Genomic DNA, 20,280 nt, shown 5'->3' with positions numbered 1-20,280 from the left:
ATCGCAGTCAGATCTATTAGGGTCACTAGGATCCACTAAAAAACGCAGTGTTTGCCCGATCAGGTCTGATCGTTCGCCTGCACTTGCGTTCAGCCCACCCCACCGCAATGACAGAATTTTTTTTTCTGATCACTGCAAAAACCACTGTACACTAGCTGTGCACTGTAAACATCAGTTTTGATTTTTTTTTTTATCAAAACTCAGTGATCACAGCTTTCTACCGCTCAAATACTCCCTTTCGCTAAGTAGGTGCTCTTTTTTCTGGGTAGTCTCAGAGGAATACCCCCTAAATTTAGCAGTCCACAATGGCAAGAAAGGGGTATTCCGATGATGAGGTTCTCAGGTACATGGCCCAGTCGGATGAGGACGATTGGGACGAACCATTCGACGAATCATCTGGGTCAGAGTTTGTACCTGAATTGAGCAGTGGCTCACTGACCGATAGTGATGACGAGGTTGAGGTCCCGGCTAGAGCCAGCCGTACCACACCCCATGTCGTTGGACCGCAGGTGGCGCAGGATCAGCCTCAAGGGCAGCAGAGTGGTGCTCGTGCTGGTCTGAGATTTCATGGTGGGGCAGGCAGCACAGCATCTCCTGGACCTAGAACCAGTCAGTGGCGTTCCTACCGTCAAGCGGCAGGGGCGGCCCGCACCGGGTGTCTTGATGCTTAGGGGGTGACACCGGGAGTCCTGTGTTGCCGCCCCTGCCGCTGCAGTCAGTGCACATGTTGTGCAAATTTGGGATTTTACACCCCCCGTGGCCGTCCCCGCTGACAACCTATGTGTGTCGTCCCCCCCCCGTCGTCCCCCCCCCCCCCCCCCCGGGGCCTTCCCCGGTGACAGGCAGGACTCAGGAGCAGCCCAGCTTCAGACCTCCGACCAGCCGGCGACCAGTATGCGGGCACTAGGACCCAGCGGACACCGCACTGATATGCGGAAGTGACATCACTTCCGCATATACGGCGTGGTGTTCACTGAGTTCGGTGCGCCCGCATACTGGTCGCCGGCTGATACTGAGGTCTGAAGCTGGGCTGCTCCTGCCTGTCACCGGGGAAGGCCTGTGAGGTGAGGGGGGTGGGTGGGGGGGGGGGGGGGGGGTAGGTTGTCAGCGGGGACGGCCACGGGGGGTGTAAAATCCCAAATTTGCACAACGAGTGAAGGGCACCTGTCACTATCTAACCTGGGGGGGGATCCCTATTACTATCTAACCTAGGGGGTCCCTGTCACTAACTGGGGGTCGCTGTCACTATCTTACCTGGGGCAGTGGGGGGTCCCTGTCACTATCTAACCTGGGGTGTCCCTGTCACTATCTAACCTGGGGTGTCCCTGTCACTATCTAACCTGGGGGGTCCCTGTCACTAACCTGGGGGTCGCTGTCACTATCTAACCTGGGGGGGTCCCTGTCACTATGTAACCGGGGGGGTCCCTGTCACTATCTAACCTGGGGGGGTCCCAGTCACTAACTAACCTGGGGGGTCCCTGTCACTATCTAACCTGGGGGGTCCCTGTCACTAACCTGGGGGTCGCTGTCACTATCTAACCTGGGGGGGTCCCTGTCACTATCTAACCTGGGGGGGTCCCTGTCACTATCTAACCTGGGGGGGTCCCTGTCACTATCTAACCTGGGGGGGTCCCAGTCACTAACTAACCTGGGGGTCACTGTCACTATCTAACCTGGGGGTCGCTGTCACTATCTAACCTGGGGGTCGCTGTCACTATCTAACCTGGGGGGGTCCCTGTCACTATCTAACCGGGGGTCGCAGTCACTAACTAACCTGGGGGTCGCTGTCACTATCTAACCTGGGGGGTCCCTGTCACTATCTAACTGGGGGTCGCTGTCACTAACTAACCTGGGGGTCGCTGTCACTATCTAACCTGGGGGGTCCCTGTCACTATCTAACCTGGGGGGTCCCTGTCACTATCTAACCTGGGGGGTCCCTTTCACTAACCTGGGGGGTCGCTGTCACTATCTAACCTGGGGGGTCCCTGTCACTATCTAAACGGGGGTCGCTGTCACTAACCTGGGGGTCGCTGTCACTAACCTGGGGGGTCCCTGTCACTGCCTAACCTGGGGGGTCCCTGTCACTGCCTAACCGGGGGTTGCTGTCACTAACCTGGGGGTCGCTGTCACTATCTAACCTGGGGGGTCCCTGTCACTATCTAACCTGGGGTCGCTGTCACTAACCTGGGGGTCCCTGTCACTATCTAACTGGGGGTTGCTGTCACTATCTAACCTGGGGGGTCCCTGTCACTATCTAACCTGGGGGGTCCCTGTCACTATCTAACCGGGGGGTCCCTGTCACTAACCTGGGGGTCGCTGTCACTAACCTGGGGGGTCCCTGTCACTATCTAACCTGGGGGGTCGCTGTCACTATCTAACCTGGGGGGTCCCTGTCACTATCTAACCGGGGGTCGCTGTCACTATCTAACCTGGGGGTCCCTGTCACTATCTAACCTGGGGGGTCCCTGTCACTATCTAACCGGGGGTCCCTGTCACTATCTAACCGGGGGTCGCTGTCACTATCTAACCTGGGGGGTCCCTGTCACTATCTAACCTGGGGGGGTCCCTGTCACTATCTAACCTGGGGGGGTCGCTGTCACTATCTAACCTGGGGGTCGCTGTCACTATCTAACCTGGGGGATCCCTGTCACTATCTAACTGGGGGTCGCTGTCACTATCTAACCTGGGGGGTCCCTGTCACTATCTAACCTGGGGGTCGCTGTCACTATCTAACCTGGGGGGTCGCTGTCACTACCTAACCTGGGGTTTCCTGTCACTATCTAACCTGGGGGTCGCTGTCACTATCTAACCTGGGGGTCACTGTCACTATCTAACCTGGGGGTCACTGTCACTATCTAACCTGGGGGTCACTGTCACTATCTAACCTGGGGGTCGCTGTCTAACCTGGGGGGGTCGCTGTCTAACCTGGGGGGGTCGCTGTCTAACCTGGGGGGGTCGCTGTCTAACCTGGGGGGTCGCTGTCGCTATCTAAACTGGGGGTCCCTGTCACTATCTAGAATTCAAATATACCAGCACTCCAGCTTTCTCAAAGAATCACGCTCTTTTATTGATATTGGTAACCACACACGCCTTGAGAAAGGGGGACCCTGCGAGGCCCCGAAACAATTGTCGGTCATTTCTGTGGATATGTTAGCTCAATAAAAGAGCGTGATTCTTTGAGAAAGCTGGAGTGCTGGTATATTTGAATTCTGGACTTATACTTTGGTGGTTTGCCTATACCACAATACCAAGCACCCTACCTAAGATGGTGTGCCCAGTCACAACTTTTCCTGTTCCTGTCACTATCTAAACTGGGGGTTCATGTCACTACACAAACTGGGGGGCACCAGTCACTAGCTGAACTGGGGGGCACCAGTCACTAGCTGAACTGGGGGGCACCTGTCACTAGCTGAACTGGGGGGCACCTGTCACTAGCTGAACTGGGGGGCACCTGTCACTACCTAAACTGGGGGGTACCTGTCACTACCTAAACTGGGGGGTACCTGTCACTAACTGAACTGGGGGGCTCCAGTCACTAATTGAGCTGGGGGGCTCCTGTAACTACTTAAACTGGGGGGCTCCTGGCACTACCTAAACTGTGGGGCACCTCTCACTACCTAAACTATCTAGGCCAGCCAGCCCAACATAACCACCAGCCAACCAGCCCAGAATCACTGGCAAAAAGGCCACAGCATCACCACCAGTCAGGCCAGCATTTACTTCAACCAGCCAGTCCAGCCACAGCATCACCGCCAGCCAGCCCAGCCACAGCATCACCGCCAGTCAGGCCACAGCATCACTGCCAGGCCTTTCAGCTCACACATCATCGCCAATCCAGACAAAAATAGTATTGCCAGCCAGGCACAGCAGCCAGTAGAGGAGAATTCAGAAGCCAGGTGAGAGGTGTCTACCATATTAATGGGGCATTTTGCCTATTTATTTGAAATGCTGTCTATTTATGTGCCTCATGACTGCTGAATTTGTCTTGTTGGTGGCCTCATGGTTACTGGATTTGTCTTTTTGGGGGCCTCATGATTTGTTGTGGGCCTCAAGATTGCTGAATTTGTCTTGCTGGGGGCCTCATGATTGCTGAATTTGTCTTGTTGGGGGACTCATAATTTATTGGGGGCCTCATGATTGCTGAATTTGACTTGTTGGGGGCCTCAAGATTGCTGAATTTGTCTTGTTGGGGGCCTCATGATTTGTTGGGGGCCTCAAGATTGCTGAATTTGTCTTGTTGGGGGCCTCATGATTGCTAACTGCGAGACTATGGGAAAAGCGGAATCAACCTCATATGAGACAATAGCATTGAGGCCTGGAACCCACTGAAAACCGCAAACGCAAAACGCAACCGCTAGCGTTTTGTCTGAGCGGTTTGCAAGCGGATTCATGCGCGTTTTCGGTCGTGTTTTGCAACATTGTATTTTTTTCCCCAGCGGGTGCCTAGCGTTTTGCGTTTTGCGTTTTTATCCTAAATGGTCCTGTGAATTATTTTTCATTTTGTTACAGTGTGCTGAACCGCAAAACGCTAGCAAAACCGCTCAGTTTAGGTTTTGCTGAGCGTTTCCGCTAGCGGTTCAATACTTTACATTGAAGCGCTAACGCTCCCAAAATGCTGCATGTCCTGCGTTTGCGTTTCTGAGAAACGCAAACGATCCTGTGGAAGTTGCCCCATCCATTAACATTAGCCCAGCGTTTTGGCAAACTGCTAGCGTATCGCAGTGCTGCCAAAACGCTGCCAAAAGCGCTCCTGTGGGTTCCAGCCCTAAAGGAGTTATCCGGGCAGTTTTAATAAAATGAACGCCCCAAGCTCCCAGGACCTCCCTCGCCGCATCTCTGCTCTCAGCCGTTCGCCGGAGCTCCGACCCGGTCCCCGGCGATGATGTCAGAGCGACCTGGAGGTTGCTCTGTACTGCGCCTGCGCGATCGGCGCTGTCAATCACCGCCACGTGGGCCGGAGCGGACTGCGCAGGTGGTAGTAGTTCTTAGCCTCCGGCGAACGGCTGAGAGCAGAGATGCGGCGAGGGAGGTCCTGGGAGCTTGGGGCGTTCATTTTATTAAAACTGCCCGGATAACTCCTTTAAACCTACTTTTTTTTTTTTTTTTTTTTAGCTTTTTAAAACAGAAAATAAAACTGGGGGGGTTTTAAAAAAAAAAATACATTTTTCAGGAGTAGGATGGATGAAATTGTTTATCTTCACAGTTTATTTTCAACTTGGATTTTCCATAATGTTCATGTATGAGTTAAAATGTTTGTATTTAGTTTAAATTGCTGTAGGCACTTTGCGATAGATAAGTGACTTTTCGCCACCACTGTCCTAATCTAATGTCCCACCATTGCTAAGTTCATGTAAACTAGTCTCCACCCGTGACCACACCCACATTTTGGTATATGACCACACACATTTTTTGCGCAACGTAGCCCCAATTACGGGGGGGCAGGGCTGTGGAGTCTGAGTCGAAGAGTCGGAGTCTGGGCAATTTTGGGCACCTGGAGTTGGAGTTGGAGTCGGAGTCGTTGATTTCATAAACTGAGGAGTCGGGTGATTTTGGTACAAAATCCACAGCCCTGTTAAGTATTAAGACTAAGGAGTCGGAGTTGAAGCTATTTTGGGTACCCGGAGTCGGAGTTGGAGTCGTGGTTTCATAAACTGAGGAGTCGGAAGATTTTTGTACCGACTCCACAGCCCGGGGGGGGGGGGGGGGGTGTGACTGTGGATAACCAGCACCGGGTGCCAAATACCCTAGGTACGCCACTGGAACCAGTACTTCCGTACACCCTGGTGAAGTGGCGAGCACCAGCGTGGAAGTTGAAACTGGTTCGGTGGCACGTGTAGTAACACCCCAGTCGCAGCCATCAAGTAGACGGGCCCATACTACCCCTAGTTTACCAGAGGTGCTGGCAAATCCAAATTGGCAATCCCCTGATACCGCCGCACCCGTACTGCCCCCTTTCACCGCCCAGTCTGGAGTCCAGGTGATGACAGATAATCTAGGATCGCCCCTAGACTTTTTTTATCTGTTCATCACCCAGGATCTCTTAGACCTAGTCGTGGCAGAGACCAACCGTAAAGCCACACAATTTCTAACCGCCAATCCGAATGTCTTCCTTGCCCAGCCATTTCGGTGGAAACCAGTCCAAGTTTCCGAACTTAAAATTTTTTTGGGCCTTCTCTTAAACATGGGTCAAATCAAACAAAATGTGTTGCTGTCTTATTGGTCTACAGACCCATCACAACATGTTCCCTTGTACTCTGCTGCCATGTCCAGGACACGATTTGAGAACATCCTGCGCTTCCTGCACTTCAATGATGATGAAACCTGTCATGAAAGTGACCACCCTGCTTTTGACCGGCTCCACAAAATGCGGCCCCTCATAGACCACCTGTCATCAAAATTTGCAGATGCTTATACCCCTGAACAGCAAATCTGCGTAGATGAGTCCCTCATACGTTTTACCGGGCGCCTTGGCATCAAACAGTACATCCCAAGCAAGCGCGCCCGGTATGGGGTGAAACTGTATAAGCTCTGTGAAAGGGCCACAGGCTATACATCTTATTTTAGGGTCTATGAGGGAAAAGACTCCAAATTGGAGCCGGTCGGATGCCCTGACTACCTGGGGAGCAGTGGAAAGGTTGTGTGGGACTTGGCGTCACCCTTGTTCCAGAAGGGGTACCATCTTTATGTGGACAATTACTACTCAAGTGTGGCCCTCTATCAGCACTTAAAGTTAGAAGGAATCCGATGCTGTGGCACCGTGCGGCATAGTCGCCGGGGCTTCCCCCAACGGCTCATTACCACCAAACTTCAACGGGGGCAGAGGGCCACATTGAGTGCTGACGACCTGCTCGCGGTGAAATGGAAGGACAAGAGGGACGTTTACTTTCTGTCCACCATTCACGCAGACACGACAGTCCAAATTCAACGGCGAACTGAGGTCATTGAAAAACCCCTTGTCGTCCACGAGTATAATACCAACATGGGAGGGGTGGACTTCAATGACCAGAGGTTAGCGCCCTATTTACTTTCCCGCAAAACAAGGCGCTGGTATAAAAAAGTGTCCTTTTATTTAATTCAATTGGCAGTTTACAACAGCTTTGTTCTCTACAGTAAGGCTGGGAGAACTGGATCGTTTCTACAATTTCAGAGACAGATCACTATGGAACTCCTGTATCCAGGAGGTGCCCGGGCCCAACCCCAAGATGCAACTAGCAGGCTGCATGGAAGGCATTACGCCTATCCGATTCCAAGTACCCCAGGTCACCGAATCCGAAGAAAACGCTGTCGTGTCTGCAGCAGGGCTGGAACAAGGCGTGACACCACTGTTTATTGTCCCCGCTGCCCTGACCAGCCTGGACTATGCCTAGGGGAGTGTTTTGAGAGGTACCATGAGCAGGTACACTATTAGAGAGTAGAGAACTACAGACACAGCGGTAGGCACACAAGGGTCTCTCAGTGCTATTTCACACTGCTGCGATGCGTTAGGGCAAAATGCCTAGCGAAAGTCACACTTTGCGGTCCCCCCTACGCCGGAAGTGCTTGACTTAACACTAGTGCATGCCTACGTTACTGCGTGGCTTCTGTGGCAATTTCGATCGGCCCGGAAGTCATGTTAGTCTATGGCGATGCAGTTCATTACTAGGCCGAATGCTACTCTTGTGGTATTCCCTGAAGGTCTGTTTTGGACGATACGGTGCGGCGGGCTCGACCCACCGGATATGTCAATATGCAGTGTGAAACCAAACATCTGGTTTTGAGAGAGCGTAATACACAGGGCTGCCAGAAACCTCTCCTTTCACTTGGGACAAAATGCGTAATGTACTTCGCCACAACTCTGTGCGATTTGCACTTCGCACATTGTCCCATGGGGGAGGAGAGGTTTGTCCTCGGGAGGTAAGTTAAAAAAAACAAAAAAAAACAAAAAACAGGTAAGCAAAGAAGCTAATGTTTAGTTTGCAATGTTAAGGTTTTTATTAAAAAAGTTCAGTTTATTAATGTTAATGAAGTAATTGCTTTGCTGCTTGCCTGTTTTTTGTTTTTTGTTTGTATTTTTTTTCCTTTTTCCATCCAATAACCTTCCAGGTGGACCGAGCGAACGACTAACCAGCTGCAGCACTGATGGTGCATCCTGACAAAACATTGCGCGTCTGTCAGCTTACACATAAGTCGGTGCATGCAGCGCTGCAGGACGAGATTTCTCCTCCGCAGTCAAAAAGATACATTTGCCGAGGCATATGGGCCGAGGAGTGGTGTTGGGGATTCATATGCTTTGGCAAACACTTTGTATCAAAAAAGAACTCTGGCAATGATTTGTTCATCCACATCGATCGGTGTGAATGGATAAATCAGGTTTGCCAGGGCATACGAGCTGGTGGGTTTGGATTTTTGGGGCGGCAGCTCCTATGTCCTGGCAGACGCCTTCTCCTCCTTTTTGTATTGTTTTGTCTTTTTTCTTCTCTCTTTTTTCTATCCAGACCGACCAATCAGCTGCAGCACTGATGGTGCATCCTGACAGAACAATGCGCGTCTGTCAGCTTACACATAAGTCGGTGCATGCAGCGCTGCAGGACGAGATTTCTCCTCCGCAGTCAAAAAGATACGTTTGCCGAGGCATATGGGCCGAGGAGTGGTGTTGGGGATTCATATGCTTTGGCAAACACTTTGTATCAAAAAAGAACTCTGGCAATGATTTGTTCATCCACATCGATCAGTGTGAATGGATAAATCAGGTTTGCCAGGGCATACGAGCTGGTGGGTTTGGATTTTTGGGGCGGCAGCTCCTATGTCCTGGCAGACGCCTTCCTCTTTTTTTTTTTTTTTTTCTCCAAAATTTTTTGGCAGATATTTTTTCATCCACATTGATTGATTGTTTGACGTTCATTTTTCCTTTCAGCCCACAGTGCATTACCCTTATGCCCAATATAAGGAGTATAGCAGAAACTCCTAATACTGGCCATACATGTAATGATTGCAGAGACCCTAAAATGCCAGGACAGACCCCACGAATGATGCCATTTTGGAAAGAGGACACCGAAAAGTATTCCGTGAGGTGCATGGTGAGTTCATAGAATGTTTTATTTTTTTGTCACAAGTTAGCAGAAGTTGTGGTTTTGTGGGTTTTTTTTGTTTTTTCACAAAATGTCATTTTCCGCTAACTTGTGACAAAAAATAACATTTTCTATGAACTCACCATGGCCCTCATGGAATACCTTAGCGTGTATTCTTTCCAAAATGGGGTCATTTGTGGGGTTTGTTAACTGTCCTGGCAAGTGGGCGGGGTGCTAAATTTTGAGCACCCCTGTAAAGCCTAAAGGTACTCATTGGACTCTGGGCCCCTTAGCGCAGTTAGGGTGCAAAAAAGTGCCACACATGTGGTATCGCCGTACTCGGGAGAAGTAGTACAATGTGTTTTGGGGTGTATTTTTACACATACCCATGCTGGGTGGGAGAAATACCTCTGTAAATGACAATCTTTTGATTTTTTTACACACAATTGTCCATTTACAGAGTTATTTCTCCCACCCAGCATGGGTATGTGTAAAAATACACCCCAAAACACATTGTACTACTTCTCCCGAGTACGGCGATACCACATGTGTGGCACTTTTTTGCACCCTAACTGCGCTAAAGGGCCCAAAGTCCAATGAGTACCTTTAGGATTTCACAGGTCATTTTGCGGAATTTGATTTCCAGACTACTCCTCACGGTTTAGGGCCCCTAAAATGCCAGGGCAGTATAGGAACCCCACAAATGACCCCATTTTAGAAAGAAGACACCCCAAGGTATTCCGTTAGGAGTATGGTAAGTTCATAGAAGATTTTATTTTTTGTCAAAAGTTAGCGGAAAATTGATTTTTATTGTTTTTTTCACAAAGTGTCATTTTCCACTAACTTGTGACAAAAAAAAAAATCTTCTATGAACTCACCATACTCCTAACGGAATACCTTGGGGTGTCTTCTTTCTAAAATGGGGTCATTTGTGGGGTTCCTATACTGCCCTGGCATTTTAGGGGCCCTAAACCGTGAGGAGTAGTCTGGAAATCAAATTCCGCAAAATGACCTGTGAAATCCTAAAGGTACTCATTGGACTTTGGGCCCTTTAGCGCAGTTAGGGTGCAAAAAAGTGCCACACATGTGGTATCGCCGTACTCGGGAGAAGTAGTACAATGTGTTTTGGGGTGTATTTTTACACATACCCATGCTGGGTGGGAGAAATAACTCTGTAAATGGACAATTGTGTGTAAAAAAATCAAAAGATTGTCATTTACAGAGGTATTTCTCCCACCCAGCATGGGTATGTGTAAAAATACACCCCAAAACACATTATAGTACTTCTACTGAGTATGGCAATACCACATGTGTGGCACTTTTTTGCACCCTAACTGCGCTAAGGGGTCCAAAGTCCAATGAGCACCTTTAGGCTTTACAGGGGTGCTTACAATTTAGCACCCCCCAAAATGCCAGGACAGTGAACACACCCCACAAATGACCCCATTTTGGAAAGTAGACACTTCAAGGTATTCAGAGAGGGGCATGGTGAGTCCGTGGCAGATTTCATTTTTTTTTTGTCGCAAGTTAGCAGAAATGGAAACTTTTTTTTTTTTTTTTTTTTTGTCATTAAGTGTCATTTTCCGCTTACTTGTGACAAAAAATAATATCTTCTATGAACTCACTATGCCTCTCAGTGAATACTTTGGGATGTCTTCTTTCCAAAATGGGGTCATTTGGGGGGTATTTATACTATCCTGGAATTCTAGCCCCTCATGAAACATGACAGGGGGTCAGAAAAGTCATAGATGCTTGAAAATGGGAAAATTCACTTTTTGCACCATAGTTTGTAAACGCTATAACTTTTACCCAAACCAATAAATATACACTGAATGGGTTTTTTTTTTATCAAAAACATGTTTGTGCACATTTTTCGCGCTGCATGTATACAGAAATTTTACTTTATTTGAAAACTGTCAGCACAGAAAGTTAAAAAAATCATTTTTTTGCCAAAATTCATGTCTTTTTTGATGAATATAATAAAAAGTAAAAATCGCAGGAGCAATCAAATAGCACCAAAAGAAAGCTTTATTAGTGACAAGAAAAGGAGCCAAAATTCATTTCGGTGGTAGGTTGTATGAGCGAGTAATAAACCGTGAAAGCTGCAGTGGTCTGAATGGAAAAAAAGTGCCTGGTCCTTAAGGTTTAGAAAGACTGTGGTCCTCAAGTGGTTAAAGGCCACTTCTGGTTTTGCTATCCGGATATCCGAATCAGCCCGGATACCCCGGATACTGAGGTTGGATATCCTTTTCGCAGTCGGATTGGAAAATTTCGAACTCGGATATCCGATTCGGATCCGGATATCTGGTATCCGGATCCGAATTCAATCCGGATTTTGAAAAGGGGTATCTGAGCAGCACTGGTAATGGGTACTTTGTACCCCTATACTCATTTCTCCTGGGAGGGGGGATGGGTATCTGGGTTCCCCTTCTTAAAGGGGACTCTCAGATGCCACCATGAACCCACCAGGGAGACATCGCCTGGGGCACCGGAGGTGGGGAAGAGCCCCTTGTCCATGGATTGGACAAGGGCTCCGGGGGAAGGCGAGACTTCGCCACCCCTATTCCCCCCATACCATGGACCATGCAGGCTGGTATAGTCAGGGTGTGAAGCCCCATGCGGGAAAAGGGGTTAAAAAGGCTCGGGAGGGGGGACCCCACATCCTTTTTTTTATTTTTTATTTTTATTTTTTTTTATTTACCACCCTCTGAACTTCCTGACCGCCGTATTGACAATTGGCGGCCGGGAAGTGGACCCCGCAAGGACCGCCATATTGACAAATGGCGGCGGTCCTTGTAGGGGCATGGGCGGAGCGATCGCGTCATCCGTGACGCGATCCTCCGCCTCCGCCTGGCTCCGCTCACCCGCCGCAACATCCCGCCGGCCATACGGAAGCGCTGGCGGGATGTTAACCCGACGATCGCCGCTTACAAAGTGTATAATACACGTTGTAATGTTTACAAAGTGTATTATACAGGCTGCCTCCTGCCCTGGTGGTCCAGACTCCCAGTGTCCGAGGGACCACCAGGGCAGGCTGCAGCCACCCTAGTCTGCACCCAAGCACACTGATTTCCCCCCCCCCGCCCCCTGATCGCCCACAGCACCCCTCAGACCCCCCCCTGCCCACCCCCCAGACCCCTGTTTGCACCCAGTCACCCCCCTAATCACCCATCAATCACTCCCTGTCACTATCTAAAAACGCTATTTTTTTTATTTCCCCCCCTGCCCCCTGCCCCCTCCTGATCACCCACCACCCCTCAGATTCTCCCCAGACCCCCCCCCCCTGTGTACTGTATGCATCTATCCCCCTGATTACCTGTCAATCACCTGTCAATCACCCATCAATCACCCATCAATCACCCCCTGTCACTGCCACCCATCAATCAGCCCCTAACCTGCCCCTTGCGGGCAATCTGATCACCCACCCACACCAATAGATTGCCCGCAGATCCGACGTCAGATCACCTCCCAAGTGCAGTGTTTACATCTATTCTCTACCCTTAACACCCACTAATTACCCATCAATCACCCATCAATCACCCCCTATCAGCACCTGTCACTGTTACCCATCAGATTAGACCCTAATCTGCCCCTTGCGGGCACCCAATCACCCGCCCACACGCTCAGATTGCCCTCAGACCCCCCCCCCCTTATCAATTCGCCAGCGCAATATTTACATCTGTTCTCCCCTGTAATAACCCACTGATTACCTGTCAATCACCTGTCAATCACCTATCAATCACCCATCAATCACCCCCTGTCACTGCCACCCATCAATCACCCCCTGTCACTGCCACCCATCAATCAGCCCCTAACCTGCCCCTTGCGGGCAATCTGATCACCCACCCACACCAATAGATCGCCCGCAGATCCGACGTCCGATCACCTCCCAAGTGCAGTGTTTACATCTATTCTCTACCCTAAACACCCACTAATTACCCATCAATCACCCCTATCACCACCTGTCACTGTTATCCATCAGATCAGACCCTAATCTGCCCCTTGCGGGCACCCAATCACCCGCCTACATGCTCAGATTGCCCTTAGACCCCCTCTTATCAATTCGCCAGTGCAATATTTACATCTGTTCTCCCCTGTAATAACCCACTGATTACCTGTCAATCACCTGTCAATCACCTATCAATCACCCATCAATCACCCCCTGTCACTGCCACCCATCAATCACCCCCTGTCACTGCCACCCATCAATCAGCCCCTAACCTGCCTCTTGCGGGCAATCTGATCACCCACCCACACCAATAGATCGCCCGCAGATCCAATGTCCGATCACCTCCCAAGTGCAGTGTTTACATCTATTCTCTACCCTAAACACCCACTAATTACCCATCAATCACCCCCTGTCACTGCTACCTATCAGATTAGACCCCTATCTGCCCCTAGGGCACTCAATCACCCGCCCACACCCTCAGAACCCAGTCCTGATCACCTCGCCAGTGCATTGCTTGCATCTATTCCCCCCTCTAATCACACCTTGAGACACCCATCAATCACCTCCTGTCACCCCCTAGCACACCTATCCATCAGATCAGGCCCTAATTTGCCCCGTGTGGGCTCCTGATCACTCGGCCAAACCCTCAGATCCCCCTCAGACCCCCTTCCGATCACCTCCCCAGTGCATTGATTGCATCTATTTTCCCCTCTAACCACCCCCTGAGACACCCATCAATCACCTCCTGTCACCCCCCTAGCACTCCTATCCATCAGATCAGGCCCAATACAACCTGTCATCTAAAAGGCCACCCTGCTTATGACCGGTTCCACAAAATTCACCCCCTCATAGACCACCTGTCATCAAAATTTGCAGATGCTTATACCCCTGAACAGTCATTTTGAGACATTTGGTTTCCAGACTACTCACGGTTTTGGGCCCGTAAAATGCCAGGGCGGTATTGGAACCCCACAAGTGACCCCATTTTAGAAAAAAAGACACCCCAAGGTATTCTGTTAGGTGTATGACGAGTTCATAGAAGATTTTATTTTTTGTCAAAAGTTAGCGGAAATTGATTTTTATTGTTTTTTTTTTCACAAAGTGTCATTTTTCACTAACTTGTGACAAAAAATAAAATCTTCTATGAACTCGCCATACACCTAACAAAATACCTTGCGGTGTCTTCTTTCTAAAATGGGGCCACTTGTGGGGTTCCTATACTGCCCTGGCATTTTAGGGGCCCTAAACCGCGAGGAGTAGTCTAGAAAACAAATGCCTCAAAATGACCTGTGAACAGGACGTTGGGCCCCTTAGCGCACCTAGGCTGAAAAAAAGTGTCACACATGTGGTAGCGCCGTACTCAGGAAAAGTAGTATAATGTGTTTTGGGGTGTATTTTTACACATACCCATGCTGGGTGGGAGAAATCTCTCTGTAAATGGACAATTGTGTGTAAAAAAAATCAAACAATTGTCATTTACAGAGATATTTCTCCCACCCAGCATGGGTATGTGTAAAAATACACCCCAAAACACATTATACTACTTCTCCTGAGTACGGCGGTACCACATGTGTGGCACTTTTTTACACCCTAAGTACGCTAAGGGGCCCAAAGTCCAATGAGTACCTTTAGGATTTCACAGGTCATTTTGCGACATTTGGTTTCAAGACTACTCCTCACGGTTTAGGGCCCCTAAAATGCCAGGGCAGTATAGGAACCCCACAAATGACCCCATTCTAGAAAGAAGACACCCAAAGGTATTCCGTTAGGAGTATGGTGAGTTCATAGAAGATTTTATTTTTTGTCACAAGTTAGCGGAAAATGACACTTTGTGAAAAAAAACAATTAAAATCAATTTCCGCTAACTTGTGACAAAAAAATAAAAACTTCTATGAACTCACCATACTTCTAACGGAATACCTTGGGGTGTCTTCTTTCTAAAATGGGGTCATTAGTGGGGTTCCTATACTGCCCTGGCATTTTAGGGGCCCTAAACCGTGAGTAGTAGTCTTGAAACAAAAATGACCTGTGAAATCCTAAGGGTACTCATTGGACTTTGGGCCCCTTAGCGCAGTTAGGGTGCAAAAAAGTGCCACATATGTGGTATCGCCGTACTCGGGAGAAGTAGTATAATGTGTTTTGGGGTGTATTTTTATACATACACATGCTGGGTGAGAGAAATACCTCTGTAAATGACAATCTTTTGATTTTTTTACACACAATTGTCCATTTACAGAGTTATTTCTCCCACCCAGCATGGGTATGTGTAAAAATACACCCTAAAACACATTGTACTACTTCTCCCGAGTACGGCGATACCACATGTGTGGCACTTTTTTGCACCCTAACTGCGCTAAGGGGCCCAAAGTCCAATGAGTACCTTTAGGATTTCACAGGTCATTTTGAGAAATTTTGTTTCAAGACTACTCCTCACGGTTTAGGGCCCCTAAAATGCCAGGACAGTATAGGAACCCCACAAATGACTCAATTTTAGAAAGAATACACCCAAAGGTATTCTGTTAGTAGTACGGTGAGTTCATAGAAGATTTTATTTTTTGTCACACACACATGGTGAGTCCGTGGCAGATTTCATTTTTTTTTTTGTCGCAAGTTAGAAGAAATGGAAACTTTTTTTTTTTTGTCACAAAGTGTCATTTTCCGCTTACTTGTGACAAAAAATAATATCTTCTATGAACTCACTATGCCTCTCAGTGAATACTTTGGGATGTCTTCTTTCCAAAATGGGGTCATTTGGGGGATATTTATACTATCCTGGAATTCTAGCCCCTCATGAAACATGATAGGGGGTCAGAAAAGTCATAGATGCTTGAAAATGGGAAAATTCACTTTTTGCACCATAGTTTGTAAACGCTATAACTTTTACCCAAACCAATAAATATACACTGAATGGGTTTTTTTTTATCAAAAACATGTTTGTCCACATTTTTCGCGCTGCATGTATACAGAAATTTTACTTTATTTGAAAAATGTGAGCACAGAAAGTTAAAAAAATCATTTTTTTGCCAAAATTCATGTCTTTTTTGATGAATATAATAAAAAGTAAAAATCGCAGCAGCAATCAAATAGCACCAAAAGAAAGCTGTATTAGTGACAAGAAAAGGAGCCAAAATTCATTTAGGTGGTAGGTTGTATGAGCGAGCAATAAACCGTGAAAGCTGCAGTGGTCTGAATGGAAAAAAAGTGCCTGGTCCTTAAGGGGGTTAAAGCCCACGGTCCTCAAGTGGTTAAAAAAGTAAAAAAGGAAAAAAAAAAGGAAAAGTTACAATAATGAGGCTGCCACTAGAGGGAGCTCTGCTAGGATTGCAATGTTCTGAGGAGATCCAGGGCCTGAGGCTCATATTAACCACTTTGTCCTTTGCTACAGTATATCTACGTCAGCTGTGGCTCTCTCCAAGCCACAGCGACGTAGATATACTGATCTGCTTGCAGCCCTGTTGTGCAGGAACAGGTGCGCTTCAGAGCGCACCTCCTGGCACTAACAGCTGCAATACTAATTGGTGAAAGGGAAAATGTTCCCTTGTAGCCAATTAGTGACCCCCCCGCGGATGAACGATCACCGCTGTAGCAAACAGCGTGATCATTCATCTCTCCCCCTCCGTGGTCGGATCTGCTAAAAAAAAGGATTAGAAAGCAGCCTGACTCACCTTTTCCTGTTCCAGCGACCGGCCTGCAGCCCGAGCCTCCGATCTCCGCTCTGCACGCAGCCCTGTGATGCTGAATAGCCGAGTCCCGGCTTGATGATGTCATCAAGCCGGGACCCGGTAACCGGCATCACAGGGCTGCGTGCAGAGCGGCGATCGGAGGCTTGGGCTGCAGGCTGATCGCTGGAATGAGATAAGGTGAGTCAGGCTGCTTTCTAATCCTTTTTTTTAACAGATCTGGCCACTGAGGGGGCTGCCTGGGTGGGGGGTGGGGCATCTGGCTGGCTCCAATGGGGGTGCGTGGATCCCTGGTGGGGGGTAAAATGTGCAGCTGGGGGGGGGACAATAAAATAAGAGGGGGTACAATTTTATTTTATGTGTATAATTTTATACTGGGGGCAGATCTGGCTATAATGGTGGGGAGTCCTAATCCAGGGTGCACCCGCTAATCCTGAGGGCGCATCTGGCTATAATGGGGGACCACTATTCCTGGGGACACATATGGACACATGAGGGGCAGCAATCCTGGGGATACATCTATCTATCTATGCTGGGAGGTGCCAAACACAGAGGACACATCTGGCTATAAGGGGGGGGTCTGATACTTGGGACACATTTTGCTATCTATACTGGGGGACATAATACTGGTGACATGTTTTTTTCTCCTGTGGTACTTTTTATTTTTAAACTGGAATTGATAAAAAATGAGAAAAAATGCATTTTTTTTCATTTTCCCCCTCTTTTTCCCATTAAAATGCATAGAAAACTTTTTTGGTCTAGGGATTAAATACCCGCCAATGAAAGTCTAGTTTGTCCTGAAAAAAACGATGCCTAGATCATTTAGGTGTCATGATTAAGGATAAAGTTATGGCTGATTAAAAAGGGACACCGCTAAAGTGTCAAAACTGCTCTGGTCAATAAGGGGAAAACAAGGTCTGGATGCGAAGTGGTTAAAGTTGGACATCAACTGAGCCACATGTCTGTGTATAACTATAGGCAGAATATTAACCACTTTACCCCCAGCGGTGTGGATATCTCCGTCCCTTTTCCACCATGTAAACACCAGGGACAGAGATATCCGCACCTCCCGCCGCTCCCGCCGCTGTCCGCGCTCCTGCTCGCTCATGCACGCCGCCGCCCGCTCGCCCGGAGATCAATGTATGGGAAAAATGTTCTCGTTCATTGATCTAAGCCCCCGGAATGATCGGCTGCTTCTATGAGAAGCAGCACAATAATTGTGATTTTCCCAGCCTCATTGTGCTTCCTGTAAGCGTACTTCCGGACGCTTACAGGACACATAAACAAAAAGTTACTGTGGCCACCTTGTGGCCAAATAGTAAAACTACACCCTAAAGCATTTTTCATATACAAATACATTAGTTTAACAGTAAAAATTAACTCATTACCTCCCACACTCCCCCAATTTATTTATTTTTGTAATTTAAAAAAAAATGAAAATAAAATACATAAATAGTTACCTTAGGGACTGAACTTTTTAAATATTTATGTCAAGAGAGTATAACACTGTTGCTTTATAAACTACTAGCCGACCCGCGGCGTAGCATACGCCGCATAAGAGGGTAGAGGGCAGGAAGGGGGTATTGGGCACAGCGGCGGGGAGGGGAGTTGGACCCCCCCTCAACTGGGTCCCCCATGTGTGCTCTACCTGCAGCTTAAGCTAAGCTGGAACCCCCCCCTCACCTGGGTCCCCCATGTGCACTCCCCCTCCTGCCTAAAGGGAAGGTCCAAGCAAAATAAAAAAATGAGTTTCACTTACCTGGGGCTTCTACCAGCCCCATGCAGCCATCCTGTGCCCTCGTAGTCACTCACTGATGCTCCAGTCCCCCACTGGCAGCTTACCGACCTTGGAGGTCAGCGGGCCGCATTGCGTACATTTTTACGCATTCCTGCTAGTTCAGGAACATTAACACATACATTTTTACGCATTACTGGTTCAATACGTACACATTTGATAAACCAAGCAAGCATCCAGAGCCGCTGGTGAATAGTAAGCATATAGTTTTAAATTTTACACAGTCATATCAAACCCACATGTGACAGCCTGTTTGAGACTTTTGGTCCACATCAGTACATGGCAAGGACTGATAAGGCTGTATGAGATAGGGCTTGGACCAGTACAACAGAGTAACCAAGCAGCTGAGGGTGACGCAAACTACTAAGAATGTATAAGGGGATAAAAGGTACCAAAAAGACCTCCTACTAAAAAAAAAGCAAAGCTTGGTGTAATTTTCCTTCTTAAAACAGAAGCAAATCTGCAATAATTCAGCTATAAGCGAACATTTGTGGTTAACCCAGGGGCGTAGCAATAGGGGGTGCAGAGGTAGCGACCGCATCGGGGCCCTTGGGCCAGAGGGGCCCCGAAGTGTCCACCCTCTATCACAGTATTAGCTCTCTGTTGGTCCTGTGCTGGTAATAATCACTTCTATAGATGCTTTGAATAGTAGTAATCATTAACAAACTGTTCCCAAACCCCTTCTTGCACCTCTGACACTGTTGTTGTCCTTAGCAGGTTTTGGTGCGCCGTATCAATTGTTATGTATAGAGTGCTTGGGGGGGCCCCATGTAAAACTTGCACCGGGGCCCACAGCTCCTTAGCTACGCCACTGGGTTAACCACAATGCACTGCTACTGAATATGCAAATTATCCCTCTTTGCCCTTGGTTTGATATGACACTACTTCTTCTTCTTGCTTGGACCAGCCCCTTCTTCTTGCTTGGTCCGGCCCTGGGGGCAGGGCGCTACTTCTTCTTCTTGCTTGACGGTTGAGGCACTTACTCTAATATATATATAGATAGATGGGCTTGTAATTAGGGATGGACGCAAAACTGAAAAAAAATGCACCTTTATTTCCAAATAAAATATTGGCGCCAAACATTGTGATAGGGACATAATTTAAACGGTTTTATAACCGGGACAAATGGGCAAATACATTTCATGGGTTTTAATTACAGTAGCATATATTATTTAAAAACTATAATGGCCGAAAACTGAAAAATAATGATTTTTTTCCCACATGTTTTCCTATTTTCCCATTAAAACACATTTAGAATAAAATAATTCTTGGCATAATGTCCCACCTAAAGAAAGCCTAATTGGTGGCAAAAAAGCAAGATACAGTTCATTACATTGTGATAAGTAATAATAAAGTTATAGATGAATGAATGGAAGGAGCGCTGAAAGGTGAAAATTGCTCTGGTGTTCAAGGGGTAAAACCCCTCAGTGGTGAAGTGGTTAAGGTCTGGATAAAATATACTTGTTCCTGTTGCTATGTTAGCCTGAGGGTTTGTCTATGCTAGTTCTTATAACTATAGGCAGAATATGTATGTCTAGATAGAATATACTTGTTCTTTACTGTGACAGCCTATTGGTTTGTCTGTTTTCTAGTCTGTATATCAGTGCATTATGCTGATAAAAAGATGTCTCTGTCTCTTCTCTGTTTAAGGGCCCATTCACACTTGGAAAATGCAAAACGCTAGTGTTTTTGCTAGCATTTTGTGTTTTTTGGCGATTAACGTGAAAAAAATCGCCATTCACTCTTGTCGATTTTTTTTGCATTCGCGTTTAGCGCTTCTATAGCACTAAACGTGATCGTTGGAAAATC

This window comes from Hyperolius riggenbachi, chromosome 3, assembly GCF_040937935.1.
Source record: "Hyperolius riggenbachi isolate aHypRig1 chromosome 3, aHypRig1.pri, whole genome shotgun sequence".
In the NCBI taxonomy this organism is placed as follows: Eukaryota; Metazoa; Chordata; class Amphibia; order Anura; family Hyperoliidae; genus Hyperolius; species Hyperolius riggenbachi.
This window is presented reverse-complemented; position numbering follows the sequence as displayed.